This window comes from Chiloscyllium plagiosum, unplaced genomic scaffold, assembly GCF_037043375.1.
Source record: "Chiloscyllium plagiosum isolate Xiang-an unplaced genomic scaffold, Cpla_swu_hap1 HiC_scaffold_21, whole genome shotgun sequence".
Taxonomy (NCBI): Eukaryota; Metazoa; Chordata; class Chondrichthyes; order Orectolobiformes; family Hemiscylliidae; genus Chiloscyllium; species Chiloscyllium plagiosum.
In genome coordinates this window covers 95,003,055-95,018,264 of record NW_028270159.1, presented here as the reverse complement: position 1 = coordinate 95,018,264, position 15,210 = coordinate 95,003,055, and positions in this window count along the sequence as shown.

Sequence of the window (15,210 nt, the reverse complement as noted above, 5' to 3'; positions counted from 1 at the left end):
TCTCCAAGGAACTGGGAAAGAATCCTGAGTATGGTAGCATTTATACACCCGGTTTTACGAATTGTAAAGAAGTCAACTGTGTCTGTTCTCAAGTGGTCGAGTGTGTGAGAATGCTTTAGTAATCATCTACTTTGTGAATGTGTCTCTATGTTTGAGGAGGGAGGGCTTCTTTTATTTTGTGACAATAATTCTCATGTTTGCATGTTTTTTTTCTGACTTCAAGTTCAATTACTTAAATAAACCTCTGAAAGTGGCACGGTGCTTCAGTGGTTAGCACTGCTGCCTCTCAGAGCGAGGGACGTGGGTGCAATTTCTGCCTCAGGCAACTTCCCCCTGTGTGGAGTTTACACATCCTCCCCGTGTCTGCGTGGATTTTCTCCGGGTGCTCCGGTTTCCATCCACAGACCAAAGATGTGCAGGTTAGGTAAATTGGCGATGCTAAATTGCTAGTAGTTTTAGTTACATTAGTCAGGGGTAAATGTAGGGGAATGGGTCTGGGTGGGTTGCTCTTCGGTGGACTTCATGGGCCGAAGGGCCTGCTTCCACACTGTGGGTAGCTAATCTAACCTCTCTCGGTTCTAATCGGATTGGTAACTTTGTCTTCAGGCTGATGTATAATTTCTTTGTTTTCCCTCCTCACAGTTAACGTCGTGACTATCTACATCCTGCTTCATAAAGATTGTGGATTGTCTCCAAGTGTCAGTCGTTACCTGGTGGCCATGGCAGTGGCGGATCTTCTGGTTATTATCCTCGACCTGATACTGAGACACATTCCCATTGTTTATCGGGAACAATTTTATTTCCTGAAGTCCATCCCTCTGTGTAATATCCACGCTGTCCTGATTTATGCAGCCACTGATTGTTCTGTCTGGTTCACTGTCACTTTCACATTTGATCGATGTGTGGCCATTTGTTGTCAGAAGCTGAAAGGGCAATACTGCAGTCAGAAAACGGCGGCGCTGGTTTTGGGAACAGTGACTGTTCTAATCTGTTTAAAGAACATTTCCTGGTATTTTCTGATCAAACCTCAGTATTGGCTGGCGAACAAACCCTGGTTTTGTGTGGTTAGAGGCAATGCTGATTTCATTCGTGTCTGGGTTGTAATCGGGCTAATCCATCACATTATAACCCCTACTCTTCCATTTCTTCTAATTCTGCTGCTCAATGCTTTCATCGTTCAACACATTTTAGTTACCAGCAGAGCCCGGAGGCGACTCCAGGCTGACACTAATAGTGATACTCAGTGTGACACAGAAATGCAAAACCGAACAAAATCGATCATTTTCCTGTTTGTGATCTCGGCTAATTTCATTTTGTTATGGTCAACGTTAATGGTGTATTCTATGTGGATACGGAATTCGTATATTGTGTATTCCACTATATATCTACATTCCTTTGTACAGGAATTGGGTTTCATGCTACAGCTCCTCAGTTGCTGCTCAAATACAGCAATTTATGTCGTGACCCAGACTAAGTTCAGACAGCAGCTGAAGAATGTCATGAAATATCCCTTTACCCAAAATCGTCAATTAGTCAAAATCACTCATTAGTCTATCTATTCAGGATTTTCTCAGTTCAGCGTTTCAGCAACGAAGCAGACTGTCGCTCTGGCAATAGATGGAGGGTCGAGCTGTTTTTGCCAGCCTTACCCCACAGGGGGTGACAGGGAGAGTTTTCAATGTTTCCCTCAACTCAGGGATCAGTGAGAAAGAGGCACCATTGAACTGACTGTACTGTTTTGATGTTGAAGGTGTCAATTGTACCTTTAAGAGAGAGTGAGGCACTTTTGCCAGTTTGAGCTGGAAGGCACATGCCATGTGACTGACCAGCCGCGAATAGCGGAAAAATTGGAAATATGTACCATTTAGCTGTTATGTTCACAACAGTTCGAATTTAACCAATCAGTTTGAATTATGCCCGAACTACTAAAATGCATTCGCATTTGAATGTTTATGTTTTGACAACATCAAACCAATGAGATGATCCGATATTTCGGGTATGGAAGAATCCGGCAATTTGAAGACTTCACCAGAGATATCGACAACTACCATCGACAGACAGACTTTCCGAAAATAGACGCTCTCTATTATAGATACCTTTGTCATATGAAATGTCTTTGCAGCAGAAAACAAAGCCGCCACAGGGGGATCTATAAGCAGAGGTTGACTGTCACCAGAGAAGACCGCTGCTGTCTGGTTTTGAAAATAAGTTCCTGCAAAGATAATAGGTGCTTTCTTGTTTCAGATATTGTTATAAAGTACACCATCATTGAATAGAAGGAAGGTTCAGATTTGCAAATGTTTCTTGATTAATATTTACTTTTAGACTAGATTCTGTACAGCATGGAAACTGGCCCTTTGACCCAACACATTAGCACCCCTCCTCTGATGTATAATCCACCCACACCCATTCCTCGACAGTTACCGCTCACTAATGCACTTAACACTGTGGGCAATTTCGTATGATTAATTCACCTGAATCGCACGTTTTTGGGATTGCGACAGGAAACCCATGCAGACACAGTGACAACTTGCAAGCTGCCCAACGTGAGAATCGAACCCAGGTTCCTGGTGCTGTACAACAGCAGTGCTCACCACTCAGCCAGCGTGCCGACCGTAATATGCTCTGTTTTTCTTTCAATAGTGTAACTTGGTTAGTTCTCTGTCACTCATTGTTTAACAGATTACGAAGCGAGGTGAGCTTTCTTGTGTGTTTGGTTTAATTTCCAGAAGGCCTTACAGCCGTGTCATAACAGTATCTATAACTTCCAACTGAAAACATTAAAATTAACATTTAAAAATAATAAAGAAGCAGAGTGAACGACGTTGTTTTTCATCTTTATGTAGCAAAAGGTAAGCGAGAGAGAGACAGAGTAGGAGAAAATGAGGACTGCAGATGCTGGAGTACCAGAGTTGAAAAATGTAGTGCTGGAAAAACACAGCAGGCCAGGCAGCATCCGAGGAGCAGGAGAATCGACGTTTCGGCCTTATGCCCAAAACGTCTATTCTCCTGCTCCTCGGATGCTACCTGGCCTGCTGTGTTTTTCCAGCACCACATTTTTCAACTGGAGAGAGAGACAGACTCATCTTCATCTCCCGGCCCTCGGGAAGGGGAGGGGAACATGACCAACCTCAGAATTTGGTCTTATGTCACTCTGAACTTGCTTTCACCTCGAGGGTTACGCACACTGTGATGCTGGAAAAGCACAACAGGTCAGGTAGCATCCGATGTGCAGGCGAATTGACCTTTTGTTTGTCAGCCCTTCAGCAGGATTCCTGATTCCTAATGAAGGGGTTATGCTTGAAGCTGAGATTCACCTTCTCTTCTGATGCTGCCTGACCTGCTGTGCTTTTCCAGCACGACACTCTCGACTCTGATCTCCAGCATCTTCAGTCCTCATTCCCTCTCTGTTATGCACCCTGGCGCATTCTCTTTCACTATCTTTCCCTCTTGCACTCTATCTCCAAAACCCCGTCTCTCCGACTGAGCTCATGCTTGTGTTTCCGTCTGTGGTGATGTCTTCAAAGCCGTTGCTCGGGTAAGAGATTTTGCATTGGTGCACACGTCAAACCTAGGGGTCAGAGAGGGCATGGTTACACAGGCCGTTGTTAAGTGAAGAGGATACGGATATGTTCATAAATCGTTGCTGATGGAAAAGATTTAGGATGGTTACGCACGCCATTGCTGTGGTAACGGAGTGGTTATTGTGGCACAAACCGTTTCTGGGAGAATAAAGTGGGGATGGATTTAAAGGCCGTTGCCAGGGGAGCAAAGCAGCAATATGTAGCCAGACCATTTCTCGGGAACAGATTGAGCATGGGTTCACAGTCTGCTGCTAGGTGATCAGTGTGGGATCGGGTTTGCAGATTGTTGCTTGCAAAAATGCGTGATGATGGGTTTACAGCCCAGTTGGAGTGTGCAGATTGTTGAAGTGTTCGCTTGTCATTGTTAGGAGAACAGAGTGATAATGCAGTTACAGGCAATTGCGAGGGATACAGAGGGGGGGGGGGATGGTTACATTTCTGGGAGAACAGTGTCGTGACGGGATCACATACAGCTACGAAAATAGAGTGAGGACGAGTTTAGAGGAAGTTGCCTGGAGGACAGATTTGGGATGGGGTCTCAGGCAGTGGCGAGAATACCATAGCGGGGAAAATTTCGCAGGCAGTTACTATGGAAATAGGGTGAGGATGGGTTCACAGGCCGTCGCTCGGGACACATTGTTGCGATAAGGATGGAGGCTGTTTCTAGCAACATCGAACACAGAGCATAGAAAAATACAGCATTGTACAGGCCTTCAGACAATGATGTTGTGCCGACGATTAATACTAATATAAAACAAATTCATTGCTGTCCAGGTGCATGTCCAGCAGTCGCTTAAATCTCACTAATGACTCTGTTTCCAGAACTACCGCTGGCAAAGCATTACATGCTCTCATAACTGTCTGCAACTACATCTGATGATTCCTCTATATCTTCCTCAGAACATCTGAAAAGTATGACCCCTTGTAGCAGTCAATCCTGCCCTGGAAAAATTGTCTAGCTATCCCATGCACTCACAACTCCCTGCATAAAGAACCTACCTCTGACGACTTCTCTGTACCTCCCCCCGAACGCCTGCAAACTATGAACCCTCGTGGAAGTCAGTCCTGACCTGGAAAACTTGTCTGGCTATCGAGTCTATCCATGCCTTTCATCGGCTTTACAACGCTATCATTTCACCTCCAGAGAGAATAATCAGACCTCTCCACGTAAGACGAGCCCTCCTGTACACGCGGCATTCTGGTATATCGTCTTTGCACCCTCTCTAAAGCCTCCACATCTTTCCTGTAACAGTGCGACCAGAAGGGGGCACAATATTCCAAGTGTGGTTTCACTCGCGTTTTGTACAGCTGCAGCTAAACCACTCGGCTCTTCAACTCAATCTCCCTCTTCATGAAAGCCAAAATGCCATATGCTTTCTTGACAACTCCATCCACTTGGCTGGCAACATTGAGGGATCTATGCACTTGAAGACTATCATTCCTCTGTTCATCCACACTGTGAAGAATCCTGTCTTTGATCTTATATTCAGTATGCAAGTTCTTGCTTCCAAAATGCAACACTTAGCATTTATCCAGATTGGACTCGATCTGCCATTTCTCAGCTCTGTATTCTCTTAATGTTGTACTGCAGACTGCAATACCTCTCGATACGATCAATGGCACCTACAACCTCTGTGTCATCAGTAAACGTGCTAACCCACACCTCAACCTCCTCGTCCAAGTCATTGATAAAATCTACAAGGAACAGAGGCCCAAGAACAGAGTCCTCTGGGACGCAACTAACCACTGACCTCCAGTAGAATGCCTCCTATCTACAGCCACTCTCTGCCTTCTGTCAGCCAAACAATTCTGGATCCAGAGAGCTAAACTTCTCTGTATCCCATAACTCCTGACTTGATCACTGAACGTATCAAATGCCTTGCTGAAATCCATGTACACCAAGTCCACTGCTTGACCTTGGTCAACCTGTCTCATCACCTCCCCAAATACCTCAATAAGATTTGTGAGGCATGACCTCACGAGAGGCCATGCTGACTGCCTTTAATCACGGCATGCTTTTCAAAATAGTTATAAATTCTAACCTTCAGAATTCTTTCCATTAATCTGCGGACCACAGACGTAGGCCTGACCGGTATGTTATTGCCAGGGATTTATCTATTCCTCTTCTTGAAAAGAGAAACAACGTTAATCCCCCTCCAATCCTCCGATACGACACCCATGGAGAGTATGGATTCAAAGAACTTCGCCAGCGGCTTAGCAATTACCTTGCCAGCTTCCTGGAGCAACCAAGTCGAATCTAGTTTGACCTTTGGGATTATCAGTCTTAATGTTTGCCAACATTTCCTGCACATCAATTTCCTCAATGTCGATCTGTCCAAGCCTGTTTCCCGAATCCTCAAAGTTCTCATTCACAGCAAGGTCCCTTTCCTTCATGAATCCCGAGGCCAAAAACTTACTTAGATATTCTACTATCTGACTAGATTATTTACAGTGGGGAAACCGGCCCTTCAGCCCAACAAGTTCACGTCGACACTCTAAAGACTAATCCAATCAAATCCACGGCCCTATCATTAATGCACCAAAAACCACAGGCAATTTCGCATGGCCAATTAACCTGACTGGCATATCATTCAACTGTGGAAGAAAAAACGCATACATCCTGGGAGAATTTGCAAACTCTACACACAGTCGCCCAAGTGTGAAATCGAACCCGCCTCCATAACGTTGTGAGACAACAGTGTTAACCACTGAGCCACTGTGCAGCCATCTGCCCAGGCTGAATGCACAAGTTCCCTGCACTAACCTAGACTGGCCCCACATTATCCCTGATACTTTCTTATTCCTCATGCATGAGTAAAATGCCTTTGGGTTCCCCGTTATCCTTCTTTCCAATCCATTTTCATGCCGCCTTCTGGCTCTCCTCAGTCCATTTTTGAGCTCCTTCCGAGCAAGCGTGTAATTCTGTAAAGCTGTGGTAGAGCCTTGCTTCTTCCACCTTATGTAAGTTGGCTTTTTCCTTTCGACGGTTAGTTCCTCTGTTCTTGTCATCTAAGGCTCCTTAATCTTACCCCTTCTTGCCTGTCTCAGAGGAACAAATTTAAGCATCGCGCACAACAACTGCTCCTTAAACAGTCTCCACATGTCAGTTGAGCCCTTTCTGTGGAACAACTGCTCCAAATTTGAGCTTCGTAACTCCTGTCTGATAGGTGCATTATTTACTAATCCCAAATTAACTATTTTCCTATGGCAACTATTCCTTTTCCTCTGCATGTTTATGACAAATGTGAGGCAGTTGTGGTCACTGTCACCAAAATTTTCTCCATCTCGAGATATGATACCTATCGTAGCTCATTACAGAGCACCAATTCCAAAATATCCCCTCCCATCGTCGGCCTGGCTACATACTGATTAAGGATATATTCCTGAACACACCTGAAAAAAATTGCTCCATCCAAACCATCTGCACTAAGGAGGTTGCAAGCAATATTGGGAAAGCTGAAGTCTTCCATAACAACAACCCTGTTATGTACGCACTTTCGCAAAATCGGCCGGCCTGTGAGATCTTCGATCTCTCTACTGCTATTTGGGGACCTGTAGAAGACCTCCAGTGAGGTGACAACTCCCCGGTTGTTCCCAACTTCCAGCCCTATTGACTCAGTAGGCAAACCTTCTTCGACAAACATCATTTCAAAAGCTCAGAATTCCTGATCAGGACAATGGACTGGGGCATAGATCGCAGACTGCTGCGCAGAGAACAGAGCAGAGATGGGGTCACAGTCAATTGTTCGGAGATCGAAGTGGTTATTGGGACACAGGCTGTTGATAGGGAACAAAGTGGCAATGGATTAACGGGTTGCTGCTAGATGAAAAGCTTGGGAATGTGTTCAGAGACTTTTACAGGAAAATCAGTGTGTGCATGGGTTAAGAGGCCACTGCAGGAGTAACAGATCTGAATGCATTCAGAGGCCATTGTAAGGACATCGAAGGGTGGATTGTGTAACAGGCCATTGCTAGGAGAAAAGTGTGGGGATGGATTTACAGGGCGTTTCGAGGGGGAGAGTGGTGATGGGATCACAGGCAGTGGCTAGGAAAACGGTGGCGGGGGGGGGGGGGGGGGAGTTGGGCCAAAGGTTGCTCCTGAGAGATGAGATTGGGATTGGCTTCACAGGCGAGGCCAGGAGAACAGAACAGGGTTTCGTTAACAGACTGATGTTTGGAGCAAATGAGAGGAGGAGATCGTAGGCCGTTGCTCGGATAACAGTGTGAGGATGGCGTCACAGGTCTTTTCTAAGTACACCGAGTGGGGATTATCTCACAGGCCTTTGGTAAGGAAGAGTCGTGGGATGGGATCACCGGCCATTGTTACGTTTACAGTGTGGATGCATTCACAGGCTGCTGCTAGGGGAACATATTGTGGATGTGTTCACTGGCCTTTGCGTGAAGAACCGAATGAAGATGAGTTCGCAGGCTGTCCAAGGGAAACTGTTACAACAGGGTGTTGCAAGGATGACACTGCCATGATGCATTAAGAAGCAGTTGCTTGGATTTGTGAGTGGTTATGGGATGAAGTCAAACGCTGTGTCTCGGGAAACAGTGGGGATCGGTTCACAGGCTGTTTTTAGATTAAAGATTTTGAACGTGTTCAGAGAGTGGAGATTGATTCATGGGCCATTGCTACAATAACAGTGTAAGATTGGGTTCACAAGCCATTACAAGTGGAACAGATTGAGGATGGGTTTCCAGGCCGTTGCTCGGACAACAGTGTTGGAATGTGATCACAGGCAATTGAAAGGAATACCGAGGATGGATTCATAGGTAGTTGTTTGGGGAACAGAATGGGGAAAAGTTCACGGGTCATTGCTGAGGGAACAAAGTGAAGATGGGGTCGCAGTGATTTGCTAGGAAAATTGAGCGGGGAAGGGTTCACAGGCACTTGCTCCAGGAACAGAGAAAGAATGGGTTCACGCGCTATTTCTAGTTAAACAGAGCTTGCATTTGGGTTAGACATTCTGTTCAGAGGCGTACAGAGGGGAGATGTAGTCACAGTTCTTTGCAAGGAGAACAGAGCGAAGATGGGTCACCGGCAGGTGCGTGGGAAACCAGACTGCGGCTGTGGAGCCAGGCCGTTGACAGTGAACAAGAGTGAGGATTACGTCACGGGGGCTGCTGACAGAACAGTGTTGACAGAGGTTAACAAGCCCATACTAAACAAACAGCTGTCGAATGAATTCACAGTGTGTTGCTAAGGAAACAGAGAGGAGATGGGATCACAGTTCACTGCTACGAGAACAGAGCAAGGATGGCGTTACAGAGCAGTTGCTAAGAAAACACAGTGGGGATGGGCTTCCTAGCGTGTTACAATGGAAACAGTTTGGACATTGTGTCAGAGGCAGTTTCAGGGGGAACAGAGTGAGGACGGGTGTCCCGGCCATTGCTCGGCGATCGCAGTGTGTTGCGTGATGGAATCACAGGTTGGTACGAGGAGAACAATGTTCCAATGTATTCAAAGGCAATTGCTAGGCCAACAGAGTGGGGATCACCTCATAGGCCGTTGCTTGGGGAAGATAATGGAGATGCGTTCAGAGGCTTTTGCTTGAAGAACAAAGTGACCTTGTTCTCAGAGATTGTTGCTCGTCGAACAGTGCTCGGATGTGTTCACAGGGCATTGCATTACAACCGAGTGGTGATGGATTTACAGGCAGCTGCATGGAGATGAGTGTGAGGATGGGGAAATAGGCTGTTTCTAGGAGACAAGAGAGGTTGTAACATCAAAAGAAGGTGTGAGGACAACAGAGCGAAATTTGGACTCATTCAATTGCGAAGGAACAGAGTGGCGATGGATTTGAGAGGCTGTTGCTGCGAGAACCGAGTGGCAATTAGGACACTGGTCTTTGCCATGAGAACAGACTGGGAACGGCTGCACAAGCAGTTGCTCACAGGGCAGACCGAGATGAGGTTACATTAAGATGCTCGGGGAACTGAGCAGGCATGTGTTGACATGTCGTTGTTAGGAGAACAGAGTGGAGATGGGCCAAAAGGCCGTCGATAGGGGAGCAGAGCAGGGTTTGGGCGTCAAAGGCTGTTGCTAGGGAATGGAGCAGGAATTGGTTCACTGGCAGTTGTTAGGCGAACTGAGTGACAGTGTTCAGAGACGGTGGCAAGTTGAATAGTGTTGGGATGTGTTCACAGGCTGATGCACGGGAACAGAGTGGTGAAGGTCATCATATTCAGTTGCTATGGAAACATTGGAGATGGGGTCACAGGAGTTTGCTCGTGAAATAGAATTGGACGGGTTTCACAAGTTGTTGCTGTGAGAAAAGTATGGGGATGGGTTTCACATACTGTTCTTAGAAGAACAGAATAAGTCTAGGTTCACAGGTCATTGCGAGGTGAACAGAGGGGAGATTGCCTCATAGGCAGTCACCAGTAGAACAGAACGAAAATTTGATCACATCCCTTCACTTGGAGAGCAGAGTGGTGAAGATTTTAAAGAGCTGTGGCTTGGTGAACAGAGTAAGGATGAATTCACAGTCCATGTGGGGAAACAGGGGTTGGCGGGGCGGGGGGGGGGGGGGGGGGGCGGTTGGTTGGAATCACAGATTGTTGCTCGATGAACAGAATGGTGAGGGGATCACAGGCAGTTGCTGGCAGAACAGTGTGGCGATGAGGACAGAAACGGTTGAGAGGAAGTCAGAGAGGGGATGGGTTCCCAGGTAATTGCGAGGAGAACAGAGTAGCAATGGGTCATAGGTCTTTGCTAGGACACATGTGTGGTGGTGGGGTCGCACGAGTAGCTAGGACAATAGAGCAAAAATGAGGTCACATGCATTTGGTCGGGGAGCAGATTGGGTACGAACTTCTCAGGCTGTTGCTGTGAGAACAGGGTAGGAGTGGGGTCACAGCTCTGTGTTAGGAGAGCGGAATGTCAAACGGGTCACAGACAGGTCATAGAAGAGGCGAGCGGGCATGGCCACGCAAGCCGTTGAGAGCACATTGGATTGTTGATGGATTTCCAGGCCATTGTGAGGAGAACACGATGGGAATTGCAGAAAAGGCCATGAAAATGGGAGCAAGGTGAGCTTTTGGGATGGCAGGCTGTTGCGAGTTGAACAAAGCAGCAATTGGTTCACAGGCCGTTGTTCGGCGCACTGAGTGGGGTTGAGTTCAGAGACCATTGCTGGGAGAACAGCGTTGTGATGTGTTCACAGGCTGTTGCACAAGAACAGAGTGATACATGGGTTTTCTGGCAGGTGCTAGAGGAACAGAATTGGAATGGGTTTCAAGGTTGGAGATGGATTCACAGGACGTTGCTAGAACAACACTGTGGAGAAGATATCACACGCCGTTGCTAGGAGAAGATAGAGGGAATGATTAAACAGGCAGTTGCGAGAAGAACAGAGTGGAGATGGGATACAGGCAATTTGCAAGCGTACGAGAGTGAGGATGGGATCACAGGGCCTTGCTAGCAAGATAATGTGGTGATGGATTGATAGCCAATTTCTCTGAGATCAGCAGAGGAATGCATTCACAGGGTGTTGCCAGTGAAACAGAGTTGAGATGGCATCACCATCAATCGCTAAGAGTAAAGAGTGGGGATGGATCACGTGCCCTTTTAATGAGACAATCTGGACATTGGTTCAGAAGTAGATTCTCGGGGAACAGAGTAGGGAAGAACTTCACACGTTATTTACAGGAGAAAAAGCCTTTGCTGGCAGAACAGAGTGGCGAGCGGCTAAAATGCATTTGTTGGGAAATTAATCTCAAATCAGTTCTTCTCGCAGGATCCTGTGATCGCACCCTTACATTGTTCTCATGGGAAGCGCTTGAGATAGAATTCCCACCCTGTTCCCCTATGAGCGCCTGGGACACTAGTTGTCTCGCCCAATATTCCTGAAGAAGGGCTTATGCCCGAAACGGCGATTCTTCTGATCCTCTAATGCTGCCTGTCCTGCTGTGTTATTCCAGCACCACATTTTTCAACTACGATAATATGACAGGCCGATGCTAGGAGGTGGATTGATAAGTTGTTCCTATATGAATAGAGTCGGTTCATATGCCATTGCTAGCGGTACAGAGCAGAAATGCGATCAAAGGTTGTTGATAGGAGAACAACGTGGGGATTGTTTCACATGTCATTGCTACGGCAACAGAGTGGGAATGCGTTCACCGGTCGCTGCAAGGAGAAAAGATTGGCGAAAGTTCACAGACAGTTGCTAGAACAAGAGCGTGGGAATGAGTTCACAAGTCATCTCTTGAAGAAAAGTGCGAGCATAGGTTCACAGGCAGTTGCGAGAAGAACAGAGCAGAAATGGGTTCACAGAACATTGTTCGGTAAAGAGAGTGAGAGTAAGCTCACAAGCCATTGTGAGTGAACAGCGTAAACATGTAACCACAGGGCGTTGCTCGGAGAACAGTATTGACTCTGGGTAGTATGCCCTTGCTAGGAGAACATCGTGGGAATGAATTCACAGGCCCTTGCTACCAAAAAACGAGTTGGGAATGGTTCACAGGCCGCTGCAAGTAGAACAGAGTGGGGATGTGGGGCACAGGCAACTGCTCGGGAAACAGAGCAAGGATAAGTCAAAGGCAGTTGCGCTGAGAACTGAGCGGGAATGGGGCCACACGCCGTTCCAACGCGAGTGGTTTGAGAATTGATTGAGAGGCTGTTTTCAGGAGAACCGAGTGTGGATGAGTTCAGTGGCTGTTGCGTGCAGATCAGACTGCAGATAGGTTCAGAGGCCGTTGCTTGGCGAGCAAAGTTGCGATGGGTTCACATGCCGTTGCTAGGTCAACAGACCAGGGATGCGTTTACAGTCTTTTTGTAGGAGACCGGAGTGAGGATAGGCGAACAGAACATTGATAAGGGAACAGAGTTCACAGGCCGCTGCGAAGGTAACAGAGTTGGAATGAGTTCATAGGCCATTGGAAGGGGGACAGAAAGAGAACTAATGTCCCAGCCGCTCATAGGGGAACAGGGTGGGAATTCTATCTCAAGCGGTTCCCATGGGAACAATGTAAGGATGGAATCACAGGATCCTTCGGGAAGAACTGATTTGAGATTAATTCTCATGCTGTTGCTAGGGCAATAGATCGGTGATGGGTTCACAGTCCGTTTCTAAGAGAATAGTGTGACGATGTGCTAAGAGGCCATAAGTAGGGGGACAGACTGGGCATGAGTAAACATGCTGTCGATAGGATAAAATTGTTGGGATGTGTTCACAGACCATTGGTAGATGTAGAGCGCAGAGACGGTATTCCAGGCCATTGCTCGGGGAACAGAGTGGGGATGGGTTCCTAAGCTGTACTGAGCACAATAGACTCGTGATGGATTCACAAGCCGTCGGGAGGAGAACAAAGCCGAGAGGTGTTACAGTATGTTTATCGTGAAGACAGTGAGGATAGTCTTGCAGGGAGAACACGATGAGGCTGGGATTTCAGCTGTTGTACGGAGAACAGAGCAGAGATGGTCAAACAGAATGAGGTTTGTGTCACTTTGTCTTGCCAGCGAAACCTTGTGGGCATGGGTACCATGCCGCTGCTAGGAGAACAGTGTTGACATAGATTAACATGCTGTTGTTGCGAAAAGAGCATGGGGATGGGTTCCCAGGACATCGTTAGGTGAATACAACGGGGAGGGGGTCAACGGCCTTTGCTATAGAGTCGACATTGTGTGAGATGCCGTTTCCAGGTGTATATCGAGTGGATCGGTGCCCAAGCCTTTGCCAGGAGCCTGATGTGGGGTGGCTTCAAATTTCTTTGCTGTAGCGCAGAGCTGAGCTGGGTTCATAGGCCATTGCGAGGGGACCAGCGTGCAGATAGGGTCTCAAGACATTGCTGGCGACACAGAGTGAGCTTGTATTCAGGAATCATTGTCCGTAGACCAGGATTGCGAAGCGTTCACACGCCATTGCTAGAGAAAAGAGGGGTGATGGGTTGACAGAACGTTGCTCGGGGGACAGAGTGAGTGTCGCTGCTGTGCGAACAGAGGTGGAATGGGTTCACAAGCCATTGCCGGGGAACAGAGCGGGAGTCCGATCACAGGCTGTTGTTAGGAGAACAGAGTGGAGATTGGTTCACAGACCGCTGTGAAGTGAACAGAGTGGTGATGAGTTCACGAGCAATTCCTCAGGGAGTAGGAATGATTTCACTGGCAGTTTCTAGTAGAATAGAGTGGAGAAGGGATCTCAGTCTATTTCCAGTAGAACAGATAACTAATGGGGTCACAGGCCAATATTTGGAGGACAGAGAGGTGATGAGTTCACAGGCAGGTGTTGATGAAAGTTAGTGGGGAGATGGTCCCAGGATGGGGCAACAGGGCGTGAAAAGGTGAAAAGGGGAACATGCAGGTTGAATCCATTGCCAGGGGAACAGAATTGGAATTAATTCAAAAGTCATTGATGCAGGAACAGAGTTGCAATGAGTTCACAGGCCAATGCTCGTGGAACAGAGTGTAAACGGGTTCACATGCCATTGCTCGGGGGACACAGTGGGGATGAGCTCAAAGGTCATTGCTCGTGGAATAAAGTGGGGATGGGTTACAGGCCCTTCCTTCGTTAACAGAATGTTGATTAGATCACACACCGTTTCGAGTCAATCAGTGTAGAGAAGAAGTTATGGCAAGGGGAAAAGAACGTGAATGGTTTGCAGGCAGATGCTTGGACGGCAGCATCGATAGGATATGCAACCAATTCCGAGAAGAGCAGCATGGGGATTGGTGTGCAGGTATTTCTGGGAGGTGTCGACTCTCTGAAGAGCATCTCACCCAGACCTAGCAAGGGGCAACCCTCCTCCTTATGATGTCAAATAAACCTGTTGGAGTATAAAATGGCATCATGTGACTTCTGACTTTGTCCCTGCGTTACCAGTGGCTAATTCATCAAACTTACTTAATTCACTCCCTGGACACGAGAGAGCAATTTAACTTGGCCAATCAACATAACTCACAGACCAAACAGCAGTGCGAATTACTGAGCCAATCTTCCATCATCGTGAGCAAAACCTGTATCATTTTTAATAGCTTTATACCCTAGTAACTCAGCCTCATCAAAGCAAATCAACCGAAATTCAATGTATCAAAACACTACTCTGCTTTACAATCTGATTCGTGCTGCGGGAAATGTTTCTGCACTCATATTTGAATGCTTTTACGCTGATTCTTCCTCACGTTCCTGCTTCCAATAAACAATTCAATCCGGAACAAGTCTGTCAAGTGCTTTTCATTCCAACACAGTAACAAGGTGCAGTTTGCAGAGGTCACGTGTTAGCACTTTCACTGACACTCTGCCTCCCTGAGAGTTGCAGTCCTTCCCCACCTTGATTCAGGCAGCACTGTCCTTCCTGTGACACGCCCCATCGAGAATGGAAGCACAAGTATCAATACCCGCACTTGGGAATGGAGCGACAGTTTTAAAATATTTGCTCTGTCCCCAGTGGAGAATTGAGACCTGTGACAGGCGGGGACACTAACCACTATAATAACGAGAACAAGAGTGTCAAAGGAGGCCCTTCAACCAACTGTGGCCACACTTGTCAAAAACAATGCCTAATGAACTGAATTCCATTTCACAATGCTTATCCACAGCCTAATATGTCTTGGCATCACAAGTTCACATCTGAATATTTGTTCAGGTTATAAGGTATTCTGCCGCTCTGAACAATGCAGACA